The sequence below is a fragment of the Lissotriton vulgaris genome, unplaced genomic scaffold, assembly GCF_964263255.1.
Source record: "Lissotriton vulgaris unplaced genomic scaffold, aLisVul1.2 SCAFFOLD_301, whole genome shotgun sequence".
NCBI lineage: Eukaryota > Metazoa > Chordata > Amphibia > Caudata > Salamandridae > Lissotriton > Lissotriton vulgaris.
Window position 1 is genome coordinate 8598 of NW_028244321.1, and position 16825 is coordinate 25422.

At 43.1% G+C, this 16825-nt stretch overlaps 2 non-coding genes across 2 annotated transcripts; both read left to right on the forward strand.

Annotated features, from left to right (window-relative positions):
• Positions 1-4712: 4712 nt before the first annotated feature.
• On the forward strand, positions 4713-4794 carry TRNAS-AGA (transfer RNA serine (anticodon AGA)). The gene has a single exon. It is a non-coding gene; the product is annotated as a tRNA-Ser (tRNA).
• Positions 4795-6084: 1290 nt separating this feature from the next.
• On the forward strand, positions 6085-6156 carry TRNAH-GUG (transfer RNA histidin (anticodon GUG)). Its single transcript has one exon. It is a non-coding gene; the product is annotated as a tRNA-His (tRNA).
• Positions 6157-16825: the final 10669 nt, after the last annotated feature.

Here is a 16825-nt window from a genome sequence, read left to right on the forward strand (position 1 = left end):
AGAAATCCATTGGGGTCTCCCCGCGCAGGTTCGAGTCCTACCGACAACGAGAATCTTTTTAACATCGGCTACAATTTCAGAAGTTAACCTTTAGTATTTCTTCCATGTCAGTTTTATAAATAGGTGGCTTATTTTGGTGTCACTATTGCCATATCACATATTTATTATCGCTCCCCCTTTCATATCTTTGCTATAACTCTCGTCCTTCATTAGCGCTGGTGCAAACGCTTCAAATTATTATACCCTGGCTCTCTCGGTCATACCTGTGCATGCACTTGAAACTTACTTTACCTATAAAAGAAGCAAATAGAGAAATAAAATAAAAGTGCTAGCTGGATTAGGCAAACACACTTCATAAAACTGCATTTTCTTTTCTATTCTCCCCCGTGTTACAAGCTTAACTGCTCCCTGTGTAATTTCTCTTAACCTGCTGTTCCTGGAAGCGAATTTCATCTACAAGCTCTTTCTGTGTTTTTTCCTAGTCTTTTCTTTCCCTTTTCTTAGTTTTGTAACTGTTCCTTTACGTGCTCTATTTAGGCGCCATTAATCTCATTTGAGCTCCTTGTACCTGCTGCTGTTTTCTCCACACCTCATACTGTCTTTTCCCTCTTTCTCTCTTTCTCTGCGGTTGGTGGCTACTTTCCAAAGCGTCTGATGCCCCAATGTTCCTTCGTCTTGTTGTCAGACGTGAATTTGAAAAGCAACAAAATTAACGAGCCTTTACCACTCACACATGGCAGAAGTTTATACTTTAATTCAATGAGCTAAGAAAAGTGTGTTGTGGGGCCCCTACGAGCCATGGTGCTTGCTTCATCATAATTAGGCATGCAGTCATTAGCCACAGCTCTGATTATGGGTCAATGAGGTCAGTTTCAATAATTCCTCAAAAACCTAACCATGCAGTCCCCCCTAACTGTGTAGTCATCTTGCTTTACTGCTGTTTGTGTGATTAGCTGGGAGGAGCTCACGGCAGCATCCTCCCAATAAAAGTGTAGATGGACCGTTCCTTAACTCTTTCTTGCTTCACATACAGATGGCTTGAGGAGGTACAGGGGAGATGCAGGTCTAATAAACAGAATAGAATATCTGCGCCGGGTGTGTTTCTCTGCATTGGTGTCCCATCACAGGCCCACCAGTGTATGTGTGATCTTTGACTCCTGCCAGTTCACAAGCAGGCGGCCAGGAAACGGTTTCAGCCTATCAACCACTGAGGAGATAAAGCTTTTGTCCACCCTCCCTTTTCTGATACCAATTGATCCTGAGTAACAGTACGCTTATTCACTTTACGAGCCCAACTACGTAGATGAGAGGACCTTTCCGCAGTAAACCTGAGAGCGGATACACCCTTCTTGCCCGACTTATCCTGTCCGTCATCATCAGAATCCACAGCTGGAGCCGTCGGCGTAACATACGGAGGCGGTGACCGATCTAACAAAGAAAAATCATCAATTTCATTATTAAGGACAGGATAAAGTGGTCGACGAATAGGAAACTGACCAGTAGTTTGCAAATTACGTTCCCGTTCCTCCCTTTCTTTCTTCTCCTGAGCCTCCTTTTCCTCAAGCTGTAAAGCCTTGTCCCGAGCAGCCTTGCGCTGCTCTTTGTCCGCCAAGGCAACCTCACGCTTCATTCGCTCATGCGCAGCTTTCTCCCACATTCGCACACAATCAAACATGTTTTGTCTAGACCTGCGTTGAAACATACATTGCTCTACAAATTGGATTTTACTCAAATCGTACGACCCGTGTAGGGGCCATTGCAATTCGGGATCGGCCTTAGTGTACTTATGCCATAATTTACTGTACATAATAGGGGGGAGGCCAAACTTGATATACATTTCCCTATTTGGAGTCCCCTCTGGGGGAGCCGGCTGTGATTCCGCTAACCTAATTGAGGTACCTTCTCCCAGACAACACATTCCTCGGAGTGTGCTAAAAACAGGCATGTTCGAAAAGTATCACGAAAGCGTGACACCAGACCAAATGGCACTTACAGGTCTCCACACGATTGTGCCGCTCAAGGGAAAAAAACAAAGTTAGAGAAACATCTCTAGATGCCTGCCTATGTGAAGTGCACTACACATATAAGTTCAAAGATCACAAATTCACAATGTTAGCTAACTCAAATCAAAGTCCATAGAATTCGGCAAGCGTCCTCACCGATCACAAAGCACAGATTTTCAGTAAGCGTCCGAAGACTACCTTACCGAACACAAATCGTAGGGCTTCAGTAAGCGTCCGAAGACTACCTTACCGAACACAAAGCTTACCAAATTCCCAAAGGTCCAGGTTCCAACTGCCAAGGTCTTGTAAGCCAAATCAGCCAAACGGCACTTTCTCAGCGATGCGGACACTTCGAAAACTCAGTCGGAGACCGGCGCCACCTGGAAGGTCAGATCGGAAGGAAAGGAAAAAACACCGTGGCAGCCAAGACTCGGGTCACTCGTGGCAGCGCGCGCCCATGGCGGATTTCCAAGCCTTCGTCACGACCTCTCCTTCGGGCATCCGAGTCGCCGATGAGTCCCTTCGTGGTCGCCAATTGAAGTATTTCGGGGTTCCCAAGGCCTACACGCTCCAGAGATTACCCACTTACACAAGAACTGTTGGCACGGAAACTGTAAAATTCAAAGAACAAGTTTATTAAAACCCCATGGGGTGGTGGTACACTCAAACAGCACCCTTCGGTAATGCTAGAGGTATCACACCGAACACCGGTGTGACCCCGTTTATATACATTTTTGGGGCAATAAAAGATAGGCGGCACAACTTAAGACACAGTTTTAGAGAAATATATGGTCATGTTTTGGGATACTGCCAGCTCATTGGAGAGTTTCAAACCCACTGGTCAGTTAGCGGCACATTCCTGAAGGTTTACGGGTCAGTGAGAACTGCGCATGTGTGGTTTGACCAGTACTAAAAATAGCCTGTTGCTGGGCAGATGAGAGTGGTCAGTGGAACGGACAAAGGACTAAAGGGCACGTCGGCCACGAGGCCGCTCATGGTCTAAGATGGCCGCTGCAACATTCAAAATGGCGTTTATCGTATATAGCCAAGTTAAGGAGGACAACGTGTAGGTTCAGCTAATCGCTAATCCGAACGGGCCAATTACGACACCACTGTACGTTATTGAGCCCAAGTAGCTCGCCGTGATCGTATAGTGGTTAGTACTCTGCGTTGTGGCCGCAGCAACCTCGGTTAGAATCTGAGTCACGGCATTGTGGTTGGCAATGTCACTGCAGTTGGGTTTTTCCTTTACAGAATTCCCAAATGTACCAGTTGTTTTTGTAAAATGTCTATCAAAAACAGATCCTTTTCAATATTTAAACGATCTAACGACAAATTATTTAAACACACACGATTATAAGATGTAGGTATTTTGTACTTACTGACATAAATTATCGTTCTTGAACATATTTGCGGTAAGGGGAGCGGAGCTCTCCCCCAGGCCAATCAGAATGCAGATGAATGCAGTTGCAGTTGAGTGACCTGTGTTGTGGCTGTCTACAGGGAATGCACATATGTAGCTGTCTCGCAGCCCAATCCAGACGTCAATCGAAGACAGGTTTCAATGCAAATAGAGCAGTAAGTGCAGAGAAATGCTCACTCTCTAAAAATGGCATTTATACAATAGTAAGATTAAATCCAACCTCACCAGTAGATAGGATTTATCAATAAATAAATAAAGCTTCTCCTCTCTGATAAGGAATTACCCCCCAAAAAGTATAAGGGAATACCCAATGCTAACCTATGAGAGGGGCAGACCTCACAGTAGTGAAAAATGTAATAGACTGTTTGATACTACTAGGACATACAAACTACCACAGTACATGTCTTACCTTTTACTTACATAGCATGATGCCCCTAGGACTACCTAGGGCCTACCTTAGGGGTTACTGATATGTAATAAAATTGGAGTTTAAGGCTTGGCAAGTAGTTTTAAATGCCAAGTCGAAGTGGCAGTACACTGCAGCACAGGCACTGCAGTAGCAGGCTTGAGACAGGTTTGAAATGCTATTTCTTTGGGCGGCACAATCAGTCCCTGGGTATATGGTATACCACTTTACAAGGGGCTTTCAAGTAAATTAAATCTGTCAGTCAGGTATACTCCAATTATACACATGATTAGGGAAGAAGCACGTGCACTTCAGCACTGATTAGTAGCGATAAAGTGATCAGAGTCCTAAGGCCAACAAAAAGATACAGCAAAATGCGGAGGTGAAAAGCAATAAGGTGGGGTTGGGACCACCTTAAGAATGCAAGATCTCACAAAAAAATGAACTAAGGATAACATGAGTAAAACATCAGGTTTCTCTACAGCATTTGGTGAGACAAGTGGGCCTTCTTTTATCTTCCATAAATGCAATCCTTCCCGGACCCCTTTATTATATAGCTCTTCAAGGAAAAAATATAAAGCACTTACAAAGGAGCCTCAAATACTCAAAGATGGTAGACTTCTGTAATATGGGCCATATAAAAGCAGCACAAAAACAGAGTGCAATAGGGTCCAAAAAACTTGAGTGACCCATGAGAGTATGCATGCAAGCCTATGGTATTCCAAACTAGAGATATACGCATGCAATTTTTGTTTTTAGGAGAGAATGTGCCTGCTGAAAAAAACATTATTTTTAAAAAGTGCATTGCAGAATATCAGGAATTTGCTGTGGGACACCTTGAAAACTTGCATACAGATTATGTGCACACACCTTACAGTCAGTTGTTGTGGCCGAGTGGTTAAGGCGATGGACTAGAAATCCATTGGGGTCTCCCCGCGCAGGTTCGAATCCTGCCGACAACGAGAATCTTTTTAACATCGGCTACAATTTCAGAAGTTAACCTTTAGTATTTCTTCCATGTCAGTTTTATAAATAGGTGGCTTATTTTGGTGTCACTATTGCCATATCACATATTTATGATCGCTCCCCCTTTCATATCTTTGCTATAACTCTCGTCCTTCATTAGCGCTGGTGCAAACGCTTCAAATTATTATACCCTGGCTCTCTCGGTCATACCTGTGCATGCACTTGAAACTTACTTTACCAATAAAAGAAGCAAATAGAGAAATAAAATAAAAGTGCTAGCTGGATTAGGCAAACACACTTCATAAAACTGCATTTTCTTTTCTATTCTCCCCCGTGTTACAAGCTTAACTGCTCCCTGTTTAATTTCTCTTAACCTGCTGTTCCTGGAAGAGAATTTCATCTACAAGCTCTTTCTGTGTTTTTTCCTAGTCTTTTCTTTCCCTTTTCTTAGATTTGTAACTGTTCCTTTACGTGCTCTATTTATCCGCCATTAATCTCATTTGAGCTCCCTGTACCTGCTGCTGTTTTCTCCACACCTCATACTGCCTTTTCCCTCTTTCTCTCTTTCTCTGCGGTTGGTGGCTACTTTCCAAAGCGTCTGATGCCCCAATGTTCCTTCGTCTTGTTGTCAGGCGTGAATTTGAAAAGCAACAAAATTAACAAGCCTTTACCACTCACACATGGCAGAAGTTTATACTTTAATTCAATGAGCTAAGAAAAGTGTGTTGTGGGGCCCCTACGAGCCATGGTGCTTGCTTCATCATAATTAGGCATGCAGTCATTAGCCACATCTCTGATTATGGGTCACTGAGGTCAGTTTCAATAATTCCTCAAAAACCTAACCATGCAGTACCCCCCTAACTGTGTAGTTATCTTGCTTTACTGCTGTTTGTGTGATTAGCTGGGAGGAGCTCAGCGCAGCATCCTCCCAATAAAAGAGTAGATGGACCGTTCCTTAACTCTTTCTTGCTTCACATACAGATGGCTTGAGGAGGTACAGGGGAGATGCAGGTCTAATAAACAGAATAGAATATCTGCGCCAGGTGTGTTTCTCTGCATAGGTGTCCCATCACAGGCCCACCAGTGTATGTGTGATCTTTGACTCCTGCCAGTTCACAAGCAGGCGGCCAGGAAACGGTTTCAGCCTATCAACCACTGAGGAGATAAAGCCTTTGTATAAGGAATGAGGAAGCAATGAACACATTCAGCCTATCACAGGAGTAGCCCTGAGTGTTCCGAATTATAATTTCTTCATGTCACTGTACGTTATTGAGCCCAAGTAGCTCGCCGTGATCGTATAGTGGTTAGTACTCTGCGTTGTGGCCGCAGCAACCTTGGTTCGAATCCGAGTCACGGCAATGTCACGGCAGTTGGGTTTTTCCTTTACAGAATTCCCAAATGTACCAGTTGTTTTTGTAAAATGTCTATTAAAAACAGATCCTTTTCAATATTTAAACGATCTAACGACAAATTATTTAAACACACATGATTATAAGATGTAGGTATACTGTACTTACTGACATAAATTATCGTTCTTGAATATATTTGCGGTAAGGGGAGCGGAGCTCTCCCCCAGGCGAATCAGAATGCAGATGAATGCAGTTGCAGTTGAGTGACCTGTGTTGTGGCTGTCTACAGGGAATGCACATATGTAGCTGTCTCGCGGCCCAATCCAGACGTCAATTGAAGACAGGTTTTCATGCAAATAGAGCAGTAAGTGCAGAGAAATGCTCACTCTCTAAAAATGGCATTCATACAAAAGTAAGATTAAATCCAACCTCACCAGTAGATAGGATTTATCAATAAATAAATAAAGCTTCTCCTCTCTGATATGGAATTACCCCCCAAAAAGTATAAGGGAATACCCAATGCTAACCTATGAGAGGGGCAGATCTCACAGTAGTGAAAAATGTAATAGACTGTTTGATACTACTAGGACAAACAAACTACCACAGTACATGTCTTACCTTTTACTTACATAGCATGATGCCCCTAGGACTACCTAGGGCCTACCTTAGGGGTTACTGATATGTAATAAAATTGGAGTTTAAGGCTTGGCAAGTAGTTTTAAATGCCAAGTCGAAGTGGCAGTACACTGCAGCACAGGCACTGCAGTAGCAGGCTTGAGACAGGTTTGAAATGCTATTTCTTTGGGCGGCACAATCAGTCCCTGGGTATATGGTATACCACTTTACAAGGGGCTTTCAAGTACATTAAATCTGTCAGGTATACTCCAATTATACACATGATTAGGGAAGAAGCAGGTGCACTTTAGCACTGATTAGTAGCGATAAAGTGATCAGAGTCCTAAGGCCAACAAAAAGATACAGCAAAATGCGGAGGTGAAAAGCAATAAGGTGGGGTTGGGACCACCTTAAGAATGCAAGGTCTAACAAAAACGAACTAAGGATAACATGAGTAAAACATCAGGTTTCTCTACAGCATTTGGTGAGACAAGTGGGCCTTCTTTTATCTTCCATAAATGTAATCTTTCCCGGACCCCTTTATTATATAGCTCTTCAAGGAAAAAATATAAAGCACTTACAAAGGAGCCTCAAATACTCAAAGATGGTAGACTTCTGTAATATGGGCCATATACTAAAAGCAGCACGAAAACAGAGTGCAATAGGGTCCAAAAAACTTGAGTGACCCATGAGAGTATGCATGCAAGCCTATGGTATTCCAAACTAGAGATATACGCATGCAATTTTTGTTTTTAGGAGAGAATGTGCCTGCTGAAAAAAACATTATTTTTAAAAAGTGCATTGCAGAATATCAGGAATTTGCTGTGGGACACCTTGAAAACTTGCATACAGATTATGTGCACACACCTTACAGTCAGTTGTTGTGGCCCAGTGGTTAAGGTGATGGACTAGAAATCCATTGGGGTCTCCCCGCGCAGGTTCGAGTCCTACCGACAACGAGAATCTTTTTAACATCGGCTACAATTTCAGAAGTTAACCTTTAGTATTTCTTCCATGTCAGTTTTATAAATAGGTGGCTTATTTTGGTGTCACTATTGCCATATCACATATTTATTATCGCTCCCCCTTTCATATCTTTGCTATAACTCTCGTCCTTCATTAGCGCTGGTGCAAACGCTTCAAATTATTATACCCTGGCTCTCTCGGTCATACCTGTGCATGCACTTGAAACTTACTTTACCTATAAAAGAAGCAAATAGAGAAATAAAATAAAAGTGCTAGCTGGATTAGGCAAACACACTTCATAAAACTGCATTTTCTTTTCTATTCTCCCCCGTGTTACAAGCTTAACTGCTCCCTGTGTAATTTCTCTTAACCTGCTGTTCCTGGAAGCGAATTTCATCTACAAGCTCTTTCTGTGTTTTTTCCTAGTCTTTTCTTTCCCTTTTCTTAGTTTTGTAACTGTTCCTTTACGTGCTCTATTTAGGCGCCATTAATCTCATTTGAGCTCCTTGTACCTGCTGCTGTTTTCTCCACACCTCATACTGTCTTTTCCCTCTTTCTCTCTTTCTCTGCGGTTGGTGGCTACTTTCCAAAGCGTCTGATGCCCCAATGTTCCTTCGTCTTGTTGTCAGACGTGAATTTGAAAAGCAACAAAATTAACGAGCCTTTACCACTCACACATGGCAGAAGTTTATACTTTAATTCAATGAGCTAAGAAAAGTGTGTTGTGGGGCCCCTACGAGCCATGGTGCTTGCTTCATCATAATTAGGCATGCAGTCATTAGCCACAGCTCTGATTATGGGTCAATGAGGTCAGTTTCAATAATTCCTCAAAAACCTAACCATGCAGTCCCCCCTAACTGTGTAGTCATCTTGCTTTACTGCTGTTTGTGTGATTAGCTGGGAGGAGCTCACGGCAGCATCCTCCCAATAAAAGTGTAGATGGACCGTTCCTTAACTCTTTCTTGCTTCACATACAGATGGCTTGAGGAGGTACAGGGGAGATGCAGGTCTAATAAACAGAATAGAATATCTGCGCCGGGTGTGTTTCTCTGCATTGGTGTCCCATCACAGGCCCACCAGTGTATGTGTGATCTTTGACTCCTGCCAGTTCACAAGCAGGCGGCCAGGAAACGGTTTCAGCCTATCAACCACTGAGGAGATAAAGCTTTTGTCCACCCTCCCTTTTCTGATACCAATTGATCCTGAGTAACAGTACGCTTATTCACTTTACGAGCCCAACTACGTAGATGAGAGGACCTTTCCGCAGTAAACCTGAGAGCGGATACACCCTTCTTGCCCGACTTATCCTGTCCGTCATCATCAGAATCCACAGCTGGAGCCGTCGGCGTAACATACGGAGGCGGTGACCGATCTAACAAAGAAAAATCATCAATTTCATTATTAAGGACAGGATAAAGTGGTCGACGAATAGGAAACTGACCAGTAGTTTGCAAATTACGTTCCCGTTCCTCCCTTTCTTTCTTCTCCTGAGCCTCCTTTTCCTCAAGCTGTAAAGCCTTGTCCCGAGCAGCCTTGCGCTGCTCTTTGTCCGCCAAGGCAACCTCACGCTTCATTCGCTCATGCGCAGCTTTCTCCCACATTCGCACACAATCAAACATGTTTTGTCTAGACCTGCGTTGAAACATACATTGCTCTACAAATTGGATTTTACTCAAATCGTACGACCCGTGTAGGGGCCATTGCAATTCGGGATCGGCCTTAGTGTACTTATGCCATAATTTACTGTACATAATAGGGGGGAGGCCAAACTTGATATACATTTCCCTATTTGGAGTCCCCTCTGGGGGAGCCGGCTGTGATTCCGCTAACCTAATTGAGGTACCTTCTCCCAGACAACACATTCCTCGGAGTGTGCTAAAAACAGGCATGTTCGAAAAGTATCACGAAAGCGTGACACCAGACCAAATGGCACTTACAGGTCTCCACACGATTGTGCCGCTCAAGGGAAAAAAACAAAGTTAGAGAAACATCTCTAGATGCCTGCCTATGTGAAGTGCACTACACATATAAGTTCAAAGATCACAAATTCACAATGTTAGCTAACTCAAATCAAAGTCCATAGAATTCGGCAAGCGTCCTCACCGATCACAAAGCACAGATTTTCAGTAAGCGTCCGAAGACTACCTTACCGAACACAAATCGTAGGGCTTCAGTAAGCGTCCGAAGACTACCTTACCGAACACAAAGCTTACCAAATTCCCAAAGGTCCAGGTTCCAACTGCCAAGGTCTTGTAAGCCAAATCAGCCAAACGGCACTTTCTCAGCGATGCGGACACTTCGAAAACTCAGTCGGAGACCGGCGCCACCTGGAAGGTCAGATCGGAAGGAAAGGAAAAAACACCGTGGCAGCCAAGACTCGGGTCACTCGTGGCAGCGCGCGCCCATGGCGGATTTCCAAGCCTTCGTCACGACCTCTCCTTCGGGCATCCGAGTCGCCGATGAGTCCCTTCGTGGTCGCCAATTGAAGTATTTCGGGGTTCCCAAGGCCTACACGCTCCAGAGATTACCCACTTACACAAGAACTGTTGGCACGGAAACTGTAAAATTCAAAGAACAAGTTTATTAAAACCCCATGGGGTGGTGGTACACTCAAACAGCACCCTTCGGTAATGCTAGAGGTATCACACCGAACACCGGTGTGACCCCGTTTATATACATTTTTGGGGCAATAAAAGATAGGCGGCACAACTTAAGACACAGTTTTAGAGAAATATATGGTCATGTTTTGGGATACTGCCAGCTCATTGGAGAGTTTCAAACCCACTGGTCAGTTAGCGGCACATTCCTGAAGGTTTACGGGTCAGTGAGAACTGCGCATGTGTGGTTTGACCAGTACTAAAAATAGCCTGTTGCTGGGCAGATGAGAGTGGTCAGTGGAACGGACAAAGGACTAAAGGGCACGTCGGCCACGAGGCCGCTCATGGTCTAAGATGGCCGCTGCAACATTCAAAATGGCGTTTATCGTATATAGCCAAGTTAAGGAGGACAACGTGTAGGTTCAGCTAATCGCTAATCCGAACGGGCCAATTACGACACCACTGTACGTTATTGAGCCCAAGTAGCTCGCCGTGATCGTATAGTGGTTAGTACTCTGCGTTGTGGCCGCAGCAACCTCGGTTAGAATCTGAGTCACGGCATTGTGGTTGGCAATGTCACTGCAGTTGGGTTTTTCCTTTACAGAATTCCCAAATGTACCAGTTGTTTTTGTAAAATGTCTATCAAAAACAGATCCTTTTCAATATTTAAACGATCTAACGACAAATTATTTAAACACACACGATTATAAGATGTAGGTATTTTGTACTTACTGACATAAATTATCGTTCTTGAACATATTTGCGGTAAGGGGAGCGGAGCTCTCCCCCAGGCCAATCAGAATGCAGATGAATGCAGTTGCAGTTGAGTGACCTGTGTTGTGGCTGTCTACAGGGAATGCACATATGTAGCTGTCTCGCAGCCCAATCCAGACGTCAATCGAAGACAGGTTTCAATGCAAATAGAGCAGTAAGTGCAGAGAAATGCTCACTCTCTAAAAATGGCATTTATACAATAGTAAGATTAAATCCAACCTCACCAGTAGATAGGATTTATCAATAAATAAATAAAGCTTCTCCTCTCTGATAAGGAATTACCCCCCAAAAAGTATAAGGGAATACCCAATGCTAACCTATGAGAGGGGCAGACCTCACAGTAGTGAAAAATGTAATAGACTGTTTGATACTACTAGGACATACAAACTACCACAGTACATGTCTTACCTTTTACTTACATAGCATGATGCCCCTAGGACTACCTAGGGCCTACCTTAGGGGTTACTGATATGTAATAAAATTGGAGTTTAAGGCTTGGCAAGTAGTTTTAAATGCCAAGTCGAAGTGGCAGTACACTGCAGCACAGGCACTGCAGTAGCAGGCTTGAGACAGGTTTGAAATGCTATTTCTTTGGGCGGCACAATCAGTCCCTGGGTATATGGTATACCACTTTACAAGGGGCTTTCAAGTACATTAAATCTGTCAGGTATACTCCAATTATACACATGATTAGGGAAGAAGCAGGTGCACTTTAGCACTGATTAGTAGCGATAAAGTGATCAGAGTCCTAAGGCCAACAAAAAGATACAGCAAAATGCGGAGGTGAAAAGCAATAAGGTGGGGTTGGGACCACCTTAAGAATGCAAGGTCTAACAAAAACGAACTAAGGATAACATGAGTAAAACATCAGGTTTCTCTACAGCATTTGGTGAGACAAGTGGGCCTTCTTTTATCTTCCATAAATGTAATCTTTCCCGGACCCCTTTATTATATAGCTCTTCAAGGAAAAAATATAAAGCACTTACAAAGGAGCCTCAAATACTCAAAGATGGTAGACTTCTGTAATATGGGCCATATACTAAAAGCAGCACGAAAACAGAGTGCAATAGGGTCCAAAAAACTTGAGTGACCCATGAGAGTATGCATGCAAGCCTATGGTATTCCAAACTAGAGATATACGCATGCAATTTTTGTTTTTAGGAGAGAATGTGCCTGCTGAAAAAAACATTATTTTTAAAAAGTGCATTGCAGAATATCAGGAATTTGCTGTGGGACACCTTGAAAACTTGCATACAGATTATGTGCACACACCTTACAGTCAGTTGTTGTGGCCCAGTGGTTAAGGTGATGGACTAGAAATCCATTGGGGTCTCCCCGCGCAGGTTCGAGTCCTACCGACAACGAGAATCTTTTTAACATCGGCTACAATTTCAGAAGTTAACCTTTAGTATTTCTTCCATGTCAGTTTTATAAATAGGTGGCTTATTTTGGTGTCACTATTGCCATATCACATATTTATTATCGCTCCCCCTTTCATATCTTTGCTATAACTCTCGTCCTTCATTAGCGCTGGTGCAAACGCTTCAAATTATTATACCCTGGCTCTCTCGGTCATACCTGTGCATGCACTTGAAACTTACTTTACCTATAAAAGAAGCAAATAGAGAAATAAAATAAAAGTGCTAGCTGGATTAGGCAAACACACTTCATAAAACTGCATTTTCTTTTCTATTCTCCCCCGTGTTACAAGCTTAACTGCTCCCTGTGTAATTTCTCTTAACCTGCTGTTCCTGGAAGCGAATTTCATCTACAAGCTCTTTCTGTGTTTTTTCCTAGTCTTTTCTTTCCCTTTTCTTAGTTTTGTAACTGTTCCTTTACGTGCTCTATTTAGGCGCCATTAATCTCATTTGAGCTCCTTGTACCTGCTGCTGTTTTCTCCACACCTCATACTGTCTTTTCCCTCTTTCTCTCTTTCTCTGCGGTTGGTGGCTACTTTCCAAAGCGTCTGATGCCCCAATGTTCCTTCGTCTTGTTGTCAGACGTGAATTTGAAAAGCAACAAAATTAACGAGCCTTTACCACTCACACATGGCAGAAGTTTATACTTTAATTCAATGAGCTAAGAAAAGTGTGTTGTGGGGCCCCTACGAGCCATGGTGCTTGCTTCATCATAATTAGGCATGCAGTCATTAGCCACAGCCCTGATTATGGGTCACTGAGGTCAGTTTCAATAATTCCTCAAAAACCTAACCATGCAGTCCCCCCTAACTGTGTAGTCATCTTGCTTTACTGCTGTTTGTGTGATTAGCTGGGAGGAGCTCACGGCAGCATCCTCCCAATAAAAGTGTAGATGGACCGTTCCTTAACTCTTTCTTGCTTCACATACAGATGGCTTGAGGAGGTACAGGGGAGATGCAGGTCTAATAAACAGAATAGAATATCTGCGCCAGGTGTGTTTCTCTGCATTGGTGTCCCATCACAGGCCCACCAGTGTATGTGTGATCTTTGACTCCTGCCAGTTCACAAGCAGGCGGCCAGGAAACGGTTTCAGCCTATCAACCACTGAGGAGATAAAGCCTTTGTATAAGGAATGAGGAAGCAATGAACACATTCAGCCTATCACAGGAGTAGCCATGAGTGTTCCGAATTATAATTTCTTCATGTCACTGTACGTTATTGAGCCCAAGTAGCTCGCCGTGATCGTATAGTGGTTAGAAGTCTGCGTTGTGGCCGCAGCAACCTCGGTTCGAATCCGAGTCACGGCATTGTGGTTGGCAATGTCACAGCAGTTGGGTTTTTCCTTTACAGAATTCCCAAATGTACCAGTTGTTTTTGTAAAATGTCTATTAAAAACAGATCCTTTTCAATATTTAAACGATCTAACGACAAATTATTTAAACACACATGATTATAAGATGTAGGTATACTGTACTTACTGACATAAATTATCGTTCTTGAACATATTTGCGGTAAGGGGAGCGGACCTCTCCCCCAGGCCAATCAGAATGCAGATGAATGCAGTTGGAGTTGAGTGACCTGTGTTGTGGCTGTCTACAGGGAATGCACATATGTAGCTTTCTCGCAGCCCAATCCAGACGTCAATTGAAGACAGGTTTTCATGCAAATAGAGCAGTAAGTGCAGAGAAATTCTCACTCTCTAAAAATGGCATTTATACAATAGTAAGATTAAATCCAACCTCACCAGTAGATAGGATTTATCAATAAATAAATAAAGCTTCTCCTCTCTGATATGGAATTACCCCCCAAAAAGTATAAGGGAATACCCAATGCTAACCTATGAGAGGGGCAGACCTCACAGTAGTGAAAAATGTAATAGACTGTTTGATACTACTAGGACATACAAACTACCACAGTACATGTCTTACCTTTTACTTACATAGCATGATGCCCCTAAGACTACCTAGGGCCTACCTTAGGGGTTACTGATATGTAATAAAATTGGAGTTTAAGGCTTGGCAAGTAGTTTTAAATGCCAAGTCAAAGTGGCAGTACACTGCAGCACAGGCACTGCAGTAGCAGGCTTGAGACAGGTTTGAAATGCTATTTCTTTGGGCGGCACAATCAGTCCCTGGGTATATGGTATACCACTTTACAAGGGGCTTTCAAGTAAATTAAATCTGTCAGTCAGGTATACTCCAATTATACACATGATTAGGGAAGAAGCACGTGCACTTCAGCACTGATTAGTAGCGATAAAGTGATCAGAGTCCTAAGGCCAACAAAAAGATACAGCAAAATGCGGAGGTGAAAAGCAATAAGGTGGGGTTGGGACCACCTTAAGAATGCAAGGTCTAACAAAAACGAACTAAGGATAACATGAGTAAAACATCAGGTTTCTCTACAGCATTTGGTGAGACAAGTGGGCCTTCTTTTATCTTCCATAAATGCAATCCTTCCCGGACCCCTTTATTATATAGCTCTTCAAGGAAAAAATATAAAGCACTTACAAAGGAGCCTCAAATACTCAAAGATGGTAGACTTCTGTAATATGGGCCATATACTAAAAGCAGCACGAAAACAGAGTGCAATAGGGTCCAAAAAACTTGAGTGACCCATGAGAGTATGCATGCAAGCCTATGGTATTCCAAACTAGAGATAAACGCATGCAATTTTTGTTTTTAGGAGAGAATGTGCCTGCTGAAAAAAACATTATTTTTAAAAAGTGCATTGCAGAATATCAGGAATTTGCTGTGGGACACCTTGAAAACTTGCATACAGATTATGTGCACACACCTTACAGTCAGTTGTTTTGGCCGAGTGGTTAAGGCGATGGACTAGAAATCCATTGGGGTCTCCCCGCGCAGGTTCGAATCCTGCCGACAACGAGAATCTTTTTAACATCGGCTACAATTTCAGAAGTTAACCTTTAGTTTTTCTTCCATGTCAGTTTTATAAATAGGTGGCTTATTTTGGTGTCACTATTGCCATATCACATATTTATTATTGCTCCCCCTTTCATATCTTTGCTATAACTCTCGTCCTTCATTAGCCCTGGTGCAAACGCTTCAAATTATTATACCCTGGCTCTCTCGGTCATACCTGTGCATGCACTTGAAACTTACTTTACCAATAAAAGAAGCAAATAGAGAAATAAAATAAAAGTGCTAGCTGGATTAGGCAAACGCACTTCATAAAACTGCATTTTCTTTTCTATTCTCCCCCGTCTTACAAGCTTAACTGCTCCCTGTGTAATTTCTCTTAACCTGCTGTTCCTGGAAGAGAATTTCATCTACAAGCTCTTTCTGTGTTTTTTCCTAGTCTTTTCTTTCCCTTTTCTTAGATTTGTAACTGTTCCTTTACGTGCTCTATTTAGGCGCCATTAATCTCATTTGAGCTCCTTGTACCTGCTGCTGTTTTCTCCACACCTCATACTGTCTTTTCCCTCTTTCTCTCTTTCTCTGCGGTTGGTGGCTACTTTCCAAAGCGTCTGATGCCCCAATGTTCCTTCGTCTTGTTGTCAGACGTGAATTTGAAAAGCAACAAAATTAACGAGCCTTTACCACTCACACATGGCAGAAGTTTATACTTTAATTCAATGAGCTAAGAAAAGTGTGTTGTGGGGCCCCTACGAGCCATGGTGCTTGCTTCATCATAATTAGGCATGCAGTCATTAGCCACAGCTCTGATTATGGGTCACTGAGGTCAGTTTCAATAATTCCTCAAAAACCTAACCATGCAGTCCCCCTAACTGTGTAGTTATCTTGCTTTACTGCTGTTTGTGTGATTAGCTGGGAGGAGCTCACGGCAGCATCCTCCCAATAAAAGTGTAGATGGACCGTTCCTTAACTCTTTCTTGCTTCACATACAGATGGCTTGAGGAGGTACAGGGGAGATGCAGGTCTAATAAACAGAATAGAATATCTACGCCAGGTGTGTTTCTCTGCATTGGTGTCCCATCACAGGCCCACCAGTGTATGTGTGATCTTTGACTCCTGCCAGTTCACAAGCAGGCGGCCAGGAAACGGTTTCAGCCTATCAACCACTGAGGAGATAAAGCCTTTGTATAAGGAATGAGGAAGCAATGAACACATTCAGCCTATCACAGGAGTAGCCCTGAGTGTTCCGAATTATAATTTCTTCATGTCACTGTACGTTATTGAGCCCAAGAAGCTCGCCGTGATCGTATAGTGGTTAGTACTCTGCGTTGTGGCCACAGCAACCTCGGTTCGAATCCGAGGCACGGCATTGTGGTTGGCAATGTCACGGCAGTTGGGTTTTTCCTTTACAGAATTCCCAAATGTACCA